Below are 11539 nucleotides of genomic sequence, written 5' to 3' on the forward strand. Positions count from 1 at the left end.
AATAAAGGATGATTGATATATAGAAATTATTGTGAAACTTTGCTATGTACCGATCACATGAGTTTTTAGAAAGACAAACGGTGTTATAAAAGAAACATTCAGGTATCTCTGTTGTTCGAAAGCTCGAGTTACTTTTAATTTGATATATAAAGGACATTTCAAACCTTACTGCATATTTTTTCAAAAACATAAGAAATGGGGATATTGGGCCATTACCAATACTATGCATGAGCCATCTAAAGTCAGAATTTTTGTTAAAAATTAACAATTTTATAATAATTTTATTTTAAGGTGAAATTATCTTCTTATTTTAGTGCATACATATTAAATTTTATATATTTATATATCGAGTATTTAATTAATTAATTATATATATATATCACTTTAAATTAATTTAAATACAAAAATATTATATCATACAATTTTTTTTTCGGGGAGCAATATACTTTTTCATATGCTATATAAATTAGCTCGGCCGGCGGCCCGGTGCGGGCCTTTTCGGAACGGTTTCCTCCTCCGCACAAGTACACTCGGCAGTTCGAATCCTTTAGTGTTATCTGGGAATGTAAACGAAACCAGTGATGAAGGCCGAAGGTGATTCCCCTCTTCTAAATGAACTTTTATTTGGTCCGGTGAACGTACGTAGAGCTACGTCCGGTCGGCACTAAGATTGCATGCACAAAATGAGAAATACCGAGCAATACCAATAATAATGAGAAATATCATTAGGTGAAGATGAAATACCGAGTTATACTGAGTTATACCGAGCAATACCGAGTTATATCAAAAAATACCGAGATTTCTCTGTATTGCTCTGTATTGCTCGGTATAACTCGATATTGATCTTTTCAGAATGATATTCCTACATATTATCAAACAATACCTGTCAATACCGAACAAACATTGAGTAACAAGGCTCTGACTGCAGAGGAAGTAATAATTGTTCCTTCTAAATACTGATTAATCGCCGCCTCCTTTTTCCTCTGCAGAAACGTATCTCATCAAGGTTTCCTGTCATCTTCTTGATTTAAGATCAAAGGCTTGGTCGTAAGTGAGTTCTTAGCTTAGAAGTTATTGGATTCTTTCTACGTGCTAGGGTTAGATACTTTGCAGCTGTTGGCAATGTCTGCCGGAACGGAAAATCTCTGGCGCTGTAAGAATTTTATTTCGATTTGAGTATTTATGGCTTTTCGATCTATTTTAGAAGGACAAGCGCATTCTATATAGCCTAAAACTGCCCCTTTTTGCCCTTTTCTATGTTCTTTAGTTGTGCCTTGTTAATATTCTAAGTATCGTTTTTGTGAAACATATACACTGTTTTAGTAAAACCTGAAAACACAGGTCGCATTGAACCAATTTCTAGGATTTCTATCAAGAATTAATTTATCTTCATATTTTTGATTTGAAGATGTTGTTAGCTTAGGATTGGGTTATGAACGATATATTTTAAGGCTGAAGTTCTTTGCTTTTAATTTGTACTAGTGTTATGATTTGATTGTTTGATGTGGAATATGGTTTTTATTTTGTTGTATTTTTGTTTTATGCATTTATTTAAGCAGGTTTGGAGTATTGGTCCCAGAAAATTAAGAAGGTTGTACCACATGTAGAACACTGGTATTTGTTCTCAAAAGCTGGTGTCAAGGTAGAGAATGGTGGAATATCTCCAGGTGCCCAAAAAGAATCATTTTCCAGGTCGCATTGGTAGTTCTAGTAATCTGACGGAAACTGGCAGTTGGGTTGAGATAGAGTGCCCACTTTCTGAGATAGCCTTATATGAGAAATTCCCCTTGGCTCTTCATATGCATTAGGTACGTTAGGGTTGATTTAAACTGTTTTGAGGAGTGTTCTTCATTTTGTTTGATTTATTGCATTAAATTACTGATTATGCTTAACATGATGGCGCATCTTACATTTTTCCTACAAGTGTTTTAAACAATTCTGAATGAGTTATTTTTCAGAGTTTGTGGGTTTATTGCGATACTAATGATTGTTCATTATGCTTTGTAAGTAGTATTTTGAAATAAATGAGGATGCCTATTTGCTCTAAAGATGTTACGAAAGATATTCGAAGATTTTTGGCCATCTTTTCGTGTATAATAACTTGTTCATGAATGCAAATTATTGAGGAAGCTTGGAGTTGTTTATCCATGATTTAGGGGACATGATTGCTAATGCGCTAAACTCAAGTGATTAAAATTTTCATCACTTTTATGTAACATATCTTGATAAATGATGTTTTGTCAGCGTTTGTAATTGTGTCTCTTGAGGCATTGTATGAGCTTCTCATTATAATTTCCTATTTTTATGATTTTTCACCATTTTTTTCGAAGTTTGACTTCATTTATGGTGGGATTAGGATTTAAATGAGCCTAAAAGCTAAGACCATTGTGTTCTTTCTCAAGATTAGTTTTATTGGTATTATTTGTGTTTGAGTAAAAGACATGATTTATATAAAAAAGTTGGATCTACTTCTCTAAATGCTTCTCTTAGATAGAGATATTAATTAATGTAAAAATGTTAGGGCATTTCTTATTTATGTTGATTCAATTCAAGTGCCAATAAAATTTCTTGCAGTTACTATCGTCAATCTACAATTTACGATTTGATTTTCCACTACAAACAAGCTTATAGTTTTGTTGCTAAGAATATGGTATCTGAAAGTGTAATAGCTTAAACTCTTAACTATCGAGATATTGTCCTCTTTAGTCTAAGAGCCTCATGATTTTGTCATGTTAGTGTAACATCCCGGTAGGTTACCCATCCCAGAATTGCTCTAGGATGAGCACGCTTAACTGCATTTTTTTTTTTTAAATAAAATTCCAAACATTACACCAAAAGGCGACTTAATGTTTAAGAATTTAGTTTTTTTTTTTTACTTTACTTAAGGGGCTTCACAATCTTCTGTACTTAAGTAATTAACACCCTCATCAGCATCTTTATCCCATAATTATCATGTTGGTGTAACATCCCAATAGGTCACCCATCCTAGAATTGCTCTGGAAGGAGCACGCTTAACTGCAATTTTTTTTTTAAATAAAATTCCAATCATTACATCAAAAGGCGCCTCAATGTTTAAGAATTTAGCTTTCTTTTACTTAAGGGGCTTCACAATACCCTCATCAACATCTTTATCCCATAATTATCCACCAGATAGATAAGATTCTAGAGGTGGTCCCTAAAGGTTCAAGTGGTGCCTCCTATCATATACACTTTATTTCATACAGGATTCAAGAGGTGGCTCTCATAGCGGAGCACTTCATCTTGTATGACACTTAGTTCCTATCTTATGACTGGTGTATTGCTCTGATACAATTTGTAATAGGTCAAACTCTTAACTATCGATATATTGTCCGCGTTGGCCTAACTGCCTCATGATTTTTTTTGTTAGTGTAACTTTCCAGTAGGTCACCTATCCTAGAATTGCTCTAGGATGATCACATTTAATTACAGAATTTCTTAAATAAAATTTCCAACTATTACAATAAAAGGCACCTCGATGTTTAAGAGTTTATTTTTCTTTTACTTAAGGGGTTTCACAATCTCCCCCACTTAAGTAACTGACATCATTGTCAATATTTTTATTCCGAATCATCCGCCATGCAGATAAGATTTTAGAGGTGGTCCCCCACAAGTTCAAGGGGTGACTCATGTCATGTAACACTTTGTCCCATACAGAGTTCAAGAGGTGGCCCTCATAACGTAACACCATAGTTTAAAATTGCGCAATAAGAGGCGCGCCTCAAGGCCTACACAATGAGTTCAAGATTTGAGGCGTACGCCTCAAGTTTACTGAGGCGTGCCTTGAGGCGCGCCTCGCCTCACGGTTGAGAGGCGTCCGCTTCTAAAAATTATGCTCGGTACTGAGCAATACATGCTCAGTACCACTAGGTAAATTCTCGGTACCGAGCCAGTACCGCTTCGTACCGAGCAGGTATATGCGCGCCTCGAGCAATACATGCTCGGTACTGAGCAATATATGCTCGGTACTGAGCAGTACATAATCGGTACCACTAGGTACATGCTCAGTACCAAGCCAGTACCGCTCGGTACCGCTCAAAATAACTCTTACAATAAAATTTTATTTTGGTACCGCTCAAAATAACTCTTATATGTTAATGAAAAGAATAATGTGATTTGAGAAAGATGGAGTTTGAGTTGAAATATATTTCATGTTGTTATATTATTGAGATATTTTGATTTCACTTCATATCTTGTGCATTTTTTATGTTTTATATATTATTTACTCATTACTATATACAAAATTTATCATTTTCTGTTTACGCAATTTTTTGATTTTGAGGCTTACGCCTCAAAACGCCTTGAGGCTTACGCCTCGCCTCATGAACGAAAAATGTCTCAATACCCGAATACGTAATTTTAAACATTGCGTAACACTTTTTCTTGTATGACACTTAGTTCCCATCTTTCGGCTGGTGTGTTGATTTGATATCATTTGTAATAGCCCAAACTCTTAACTATCGAGATATCGTCCACTTTGGCCTAAGAGCCTTATGGTTTTGTCCTGTTAGTGTAACTTTCGTCTAGGTCACCTATTCTATAATTGCTTTAGGATGTGCACACTTAACTGTGGAGTTTCTTAAATAAAGTTACAACTATTACACCATAAGGCGACTCGAAGTTTACGAGTTTAACTTTCTTTTACTTAAGGGGTTTCACAATCTCCCCCACTTAAAGTAACTGAAGTCATCGTCAGCAACTTTATCCCATAATCATCCACCATACACATAAGATTTTAGAGGTGGCCCCTATAAGTTCAAGTGGTGACTACTATCATGTAACACTTTGTCCCATATAAGGTTTAAGAGGTGGCTCCTATAGCGTAACACCTTTTCTTGTATGACACTTAGTTCCCTTCTTCGGACTGGTATATAATTCTGATACCATTTGTAACAATCCAAACTCTTAACTATCGAGATTGTTTATTTTGACCAAAAAGCCTCACGATTTTATCCTGTTTGTGTAAGTTCCCAGTAGGTCACCCATGCCAGAATTGTTCTAGGATGAGCACGCTTAATAACAGAGTTTCTTAAATGAAATTCCAACTATTACATTAAAAAATGCATTGATATTTAAGAGTTTAGCTTTATTTTACTTAAGGAGTTTCACAGAAAGTGACTTGGCACAATTAAGAGCTACGACGGTGGGGTGGGGAATTGGTTATTTAAAAATTTTTAACTTAACAATAACAATAATAATGGAAGTCTTTTTTTATCGTGAGCAAATATATATATTCTATTTTCAAAACTACTTCAAGAGCAAGAGTAGTACAAACAAATTTTTTTTAATGCAAAAATTGAATTCTAATACTTGAAAATATTTTTCTTGTTTTTAAATTAAAGCACCACAATTCAAAAAATAGAACTCGACAAATAGCAAAAGTATGCAAGAAATGAAATTATGGAAAAGTAGAAAAGAACTTAAACCAAATTTAGTGGTTCAGTCTCTTGACCTATGTCCACCCTCTAAGGTTCTCCTCCCTGGGAATTCCACTGAATCACTTTTTTTTGCACCCAACAAGGCGGAGAAGCTCTTCTCCTTTTACAGGTGGAGAAAAACTTGTACGCCGCTTATCTTCCCCAAAAAGCTTCAAATTCCCTCCTACTTGCGAAGATGCCTTCTCCCTAGCTTCCTCGACTAGACTCAAGCCTTTTAACAAAGACTTCTTAGAACTTCTTTTCAAAAGCTCTTCACGCAAACAACTAGGAGGAATAAGGCATAGAACATAGAAATAACCTTGTGAATCACCTCACACAATTCCTTGGAGTTCCCCCTAGGAACGTTCTATCAGTCTCTTCCTCACCTCTCAAGTGTTTATAGAAGCTCTCGTAAGAAAGACTCACTCTCTCTTAAAAGGACTCTCTGAAAATCTCTGTAGCAACTTCATGAACCAACTCCCCAATTTTTTTTTTAAATCCTAAATATTGTATTTACATAAGGATTTTAATTTTTTTAATTTTTGTTGACTAGGTCGTACAGTACGATCAGTTCAATTTGACTAAAACATAAAATTCCTTCTCTGTTTAATTGGACTGTACGATCAGTTCAAGTGATCAATAGATCGTCCTGTTTGAATGAGAATCATACGAACAAGCTCTCTGTTTGTTAGTACTATACGATATATATGATATGTATTGTACTTTAGGAATATTTAACTTGATTTGATCCTGATTTGATTCCCGAATTTGTGGATTCAAAATAGGCAAAAATTTTAAATATTCATATAGTATGAATAGGTTTTGTACAATACAATTGGTTCAAATTCAAATTTACCTATTTATGAAAATTCAAAATAATGGGAGGGCTTTATTTGAAATAATTGATCGTCCAATATGTGTAAATTGTATAGAACAATTTATTATCTTTTAATTATTTATTTTTTGTTTAATTAATATCACTTGATTTATTTTTATATCATAAATGATTGTGCAGTATGATTTCTCAAAAAAAAAAAAAAAAAAAAATCAAGTGATCTTAATTAATTTTTAATTCATATTATTTTAATTCTCACTTGTGAGTGTGTGCTTGGTTGTTTAATCATTTTACACTTATAAATTTGATAAAAAAAGAAAATAAAAATGGCACACACACTAAAGCCTTAGACAATATTTTCTTGTGTACTTTTGAGCTCCATTTATTCTTCTTTGCTCTTTTTGAATACTATTTTGCCTCATGTCTTTCATCTAAAATGTATGTATAAAGGAAATAACTTAAATGCTAGATTGAAATGTGGATTAGCTTAACCAGCATTGTTCATGATCATAAAAACCCTATTGCATACTAGGTTCATGAGGTTTAAAAATCTTTCTTTTTTTATGATTACAAACATTTTAGTTAAAATTTATTTTTAGCATTTAATTAATTTACCCATTATCTATTTATCCTCCTGACTCTAAGGCTCTAAGCTTCCAATATTTTTTAATAGGAGAAAAATAATTAATCCTAAAATTTTAATATATATATATATATATATGTGTGTGTGTGTGTGTGTTAATGGACTAACAAAAACAAATCTGACACACTAAAACTTAAATTTTAATATTTTTTTTAATAACAAAACAAGTACAAAATTCAACCAAACACTTCTCTCTATTTTGAAATTTCAAAAAGAAGAGAGAAAAAATAAAAATAAAAACTGTTTGGAAAAAAAAAAGAAACACTCAGTAATCAGACAGTCTCTGATTAGATAGTGGTGGTGGAGGAGGGATGCTCTTGAAGCCATGTATGATCGTTCGAGCGCTGTTGCTACAGGTGATCTAGTTGCCGGGTCTCTTGTTGGATATGTGTATCAATTTTAAGCTCTAATGGGACAAAATGGTCACTACACTCATCTTGAGGATAGTGATGTACTTGATGAGGGGGTTGGGCTATAGGTTCTCCACTAACTTCTTTCATCTGATCAGCTCTAGCGTGTGCCTACCTACACCTCTCACTATAGATGCGGTGAAATGAGTGGTTTATAAGTAGGAGAGAAGTTTATTTGGCCTTGCTGGATAGATGAGGTTGTATTTGATTTCTAGAATATATGCTTATGATATATCCCAGTGGTAGATTTTGCTTTCCATGGGCTTTAGAACTCCTAATTGAGGTGTGATCTTCTATTTACTGGATCAACATATCAGCTACGTTGAATTTTGTATTAGCCATACAAAAATCGGTAATTATGAAAAGTAAGGGTATGATGTTGATCCTATCACTTGCTTTGAGAATAGCAATATGCCAAAGTTTCAAGATTGTGTTAGATAATACATGCATTTAACACCATAGTGTTGATTAAAGGTTGGTGATGATTGAGTAGGTTATTTCTAAGTGTCAAGTTTACGTTGTGCCAATATAAGGGTCTATTTTTTTTTTTTTATTAGACTGTACAGTACAAATAATAGCTTGTATTTGTCGCCATTGTAATGGATTTATAACTGTAATCAATTATATAATATATTCTTTGAGACATTTTATTTGCAAGTGTTCATTTTTCGTCATTACATAAACATTTTACATTTTTTATGGCCATAGACTCAAAGCTGTAGACTTTGCGTTTGCATCAGGGGTTAAACATTGGCAGGTTATATGACAAAGGTCTCAATAGCGATTCAATGGTGTTGCCAAAGAAGAAAGTTGAATCTCTTTAAGTTACTTAGGACAACATTTTCTTCAATTGTTGTAGTACTGTAATCCTACAGCAAATTGGAAATCCCTATCAGCAACATGTAGCCTACATCGTTATCAGTATCTCCTGCATATTTTATGGCGGCAATTGTTTTCTTCCATGATGGGATTTATTGAAAAACATCTGGTTTCTTTTGGAAATGCAACATTTATCTCCCACTTCTGCAGGTTTATTTTTTATTTTCCGAATATCTTAACAATTTTTTTCCCCATCCTAGAAAACTAAAACATGTATCAGAATGAAATGCTGAATGGAGCCTTCGGTGCCACCCACTGTCACAAAGCTAAACAAGGCTGAGTGGAAAAACTTGGCTAATGGTTGCATTTATGATGCGTGAGAAGGAACTCATCACTAGATATTCTACATTGGAGTTATTTATTTCAACATCCTTCAAACCATTTCTTTCCTTTTGGTTTGTGTCATTTGTCATAACTTTTGGTGGCTTCAATTCCATTTAGTTTCAGAAATTTCTCTCTGAACCCCTCATTTTTGTGTTCTGAGTTTGATATGTTTACACTTTCCTTAGTACTTCATATGATTATGTCACTGGTTAGTGTAGAAGCATCGTAGATCAGAAACCACCACTTAGTGCAGTTTTGTGGAGCCTAAGGCTTCGTTTGGGACGGTTTTTTTACTGCTTCTTAAAGCAACTTTTTAGTAAAAAATTAAAAAGCTATTTTAAGAAGCTGGAAGAAAGCCGTCCCAAATGAAGCCTAAATATGCTCATGAGCAGAGGTAATATGAAATATAACAAATCAATTAATATCTTGAATCTTTATCCCTGTTTATCATATCTTCCATCCAAATTCTATACTGATTTTCTTGGCTGCCAGAGTTTATCTCCATGATATGATGAGGACATCGACAGACGCTACCGACATGTTTATCGCCGGCGAAACCGCAGATCGACGGCCACGATTCAGCGCCTCTACTTTTGATTGAGATGACATGATGTATTTTATTATTGTCTATTTTGATTTACTGTTTCCCATTTTACCCCTGTGGGGAGTTATGTTTCTTTGTAGCCCAGAGGGCAATTTAGTCTTTTTCACTTTTATGAGTCAAGACCTATATATAGTGGTCTCTTGTATCATTTTGAGCTTAATGAATATTATGAATGAAAATTTGTTTTGATTGTCTTGTCTTCTTCTTTTTCTTCTTGTGGAGAGTTAGAGAGGAGAGCGAGAGCCCAAGGTGAGGGCGAAAAGCAACACCCACCAGTCATTGGAAGAGTCCGTGGCTCGTGGTCTATCCCCTTCATTCCTATCCTTCCTCCTTCACAACCGCCGGCCCTAATCAAGCCTTGGCCGCCGGCAACCCCTCCCCAACCACCATCCATTGCCCCACCACGATCCAAATTCAACATCACATTTGGATCAAAACCTTCCTCCCAAATCATCAAAATCAGCCCCTACTTCCCCACCCGTCCCGCCGCCCCCCATCCCCCTTCTCATGTGAATTGAGAAGGCCACGACAGAAGAAGGCGTCACTTCCCCTCCATCTCGATGTTGAATGGCGGATCCGGAGTTTGAGTGGGGTCTTGTGTTCAACGCCGACGGGAGCATCAACATTCTACGTTCACCTTGTTTTGACGTAGGATTTGAAGACGAGACAACCGTAGAAGAGTACTTGGAGCGAGTCGTGCCAATCCTCGCAAGCATCTACGACCGAAAGTTTAAAAAGCACGCTTGGAGCCTCGACGGTCGTCTACGACTTCCATCCCAACCGGCAACTTTTCCTCCGACGAAGTTCTTCGGCGCCCTCTCCCTAGTGGTAACTTCGTTCATCTCTTGGATCTTCTATCTCCGCCAAAAGTCCACCACCTCTTGAGTGATACGCCCCAAGGTGAAATTCTCGTTGTTAAACGTTGGGTTTTGTGTTTGTACTTCGCATTTAATTCTCTTGGATTTTGAATGAACTATTTTGGTTAATCTCAAGTGCATCTCTTTGGCCTAAGCAAAGTTCACGTTTCTAATTCTTTAATCTATCTTGCATGATCCACATAAACTTATAAAAGCAAACTTTAACAATTCTCTATTTAATTTCGATCGTAACTCCTAGTAGTTTCACATCATGATACTTTTTCTGCAGGGTGTTTGATTATCCTTTTGAACAAAGTTCACGTTATAGATTCTTCAGTCAGCATCCAAGTACAAGTTTATGCATGATGGCGATTATGACCATGCATCTTTACAGAAAGATACGCTTTCCTCTTCCCTTTTTGTGAAGAACAAAGGTGAATCTGCTTTCAAGTTTCTTTCCTTAATTTGTTTCTAAGCTTTGTTGATTTCAGATTCACAAGTTTGTATCGTCCGAGTGAGTCAATCCCTTTTTTGACTCTGAGCACACAGTAGCATATATATGTATATATACATGAACGTAGCATATCTTCAGAGGTCTCTTCTTCCATCTCCCTTTATTCTTATTCGGGAGCTTTTGATAATCAAGAACAATAATGGTGAGTGTTTAATCAGAGGCATTGATGTAATTTGATATTGTTTGGTATAACTGTCTTGTCCAAGCTGTCTATTTATGAAGACTGAGGAGAGCAATGTGTGGGTCTAATAAATCAATTGTAGGGGCTCTTGCTAGCTTCCTTGAATGGAGAGATTATTACGTGCGGAGTCCGTACTCGGAGAGCTGTTCGGTCGTGTGACTATGAACAGTAAAAGTGCAGTTACTGTTCACCATTGCGCTTTTACTATGCTTTTACTGTTCACAGTTACAAAACCGAATAATTTTCTAGGTCCGGACTCCGCACGTAATAATCTCTCCCTTGAATAAGATTCTGTGCAGTGATTGGAAGATGTGGTGGTGTTCTATTGGAGGGTCTCAATCATCATTAGAGCCCGCATCAAACTAAATAGGTAATGACGTGCTAACAGAAGAAGGGCCTATTATTAATGATTTCGTCTAAATTAGGCATATATATCTCATATATTTATTTAATCTCCCTCTTTCTATCTAAATGTGTGTATATAAACATGTTATGAAAAGGCTAAATATCAATTTGTTATTGATATAATTTATTATAAAAAATATTGCATATAAACTGTGCATTATTTTAGTAATATCATGATTTAACAACAAATTCTATTGAAAATATACTTGTATAAAAATTCAAGCATATATGTTAGCATTATATAACTTTTTTTTTTTTTTTTTTTGGACTTTTAGTCCAAAACTCATACACACATCACATGTCCGAGCATAATCAAGACTTCTTGGTTGGAAAACATGCTCACCATTGATATGATCACATGCATGTAAGACATGCTCTCTGTACAGCTTTGCACCCCTGATCTTGTAGTGTTTACCAGAGTTGTCTTTGAAAACATATTCTAAATAACTAAA

At 35.1% G+C, this 11539-nt stretch overlaps 1 long non-coding RNA gene across 1 annotated transcript; it reads left to right on the top strand.

Moving 5' to 3' along the window:
• The first annotated feature begins 915 nt into the window (after positions 1-915).
• Positions 916-10690, top strand: LOC110095540. Its single transcript, XR_002302973.2, has 3 exons — positions 916-1153; positions 1560-1808; positions 10277-10690. It is a non-coding gene; the product is annotated as an uncharacterized LOC110095540 (long non-coding RNA).
• Positions 10691-11539: the final 849 nt, after the last annotated feature.

This window comes from Dendrobium catenatum, unplaced genomic scaffold (assembly GCF_001605985.2).
Source record: "Dendrobium catenatum unplaced genomic scaffold, ASM160598v2 original_scaffold_253621, whole genome shotgun sequence".
Taxonomy (NCBI): Eukaryota; Viridiplantae; Streptophyta; class Magnoliopsida; order Asparagales; family Orchidaceae; genus Dendrobium; species Dendrobium catenatum.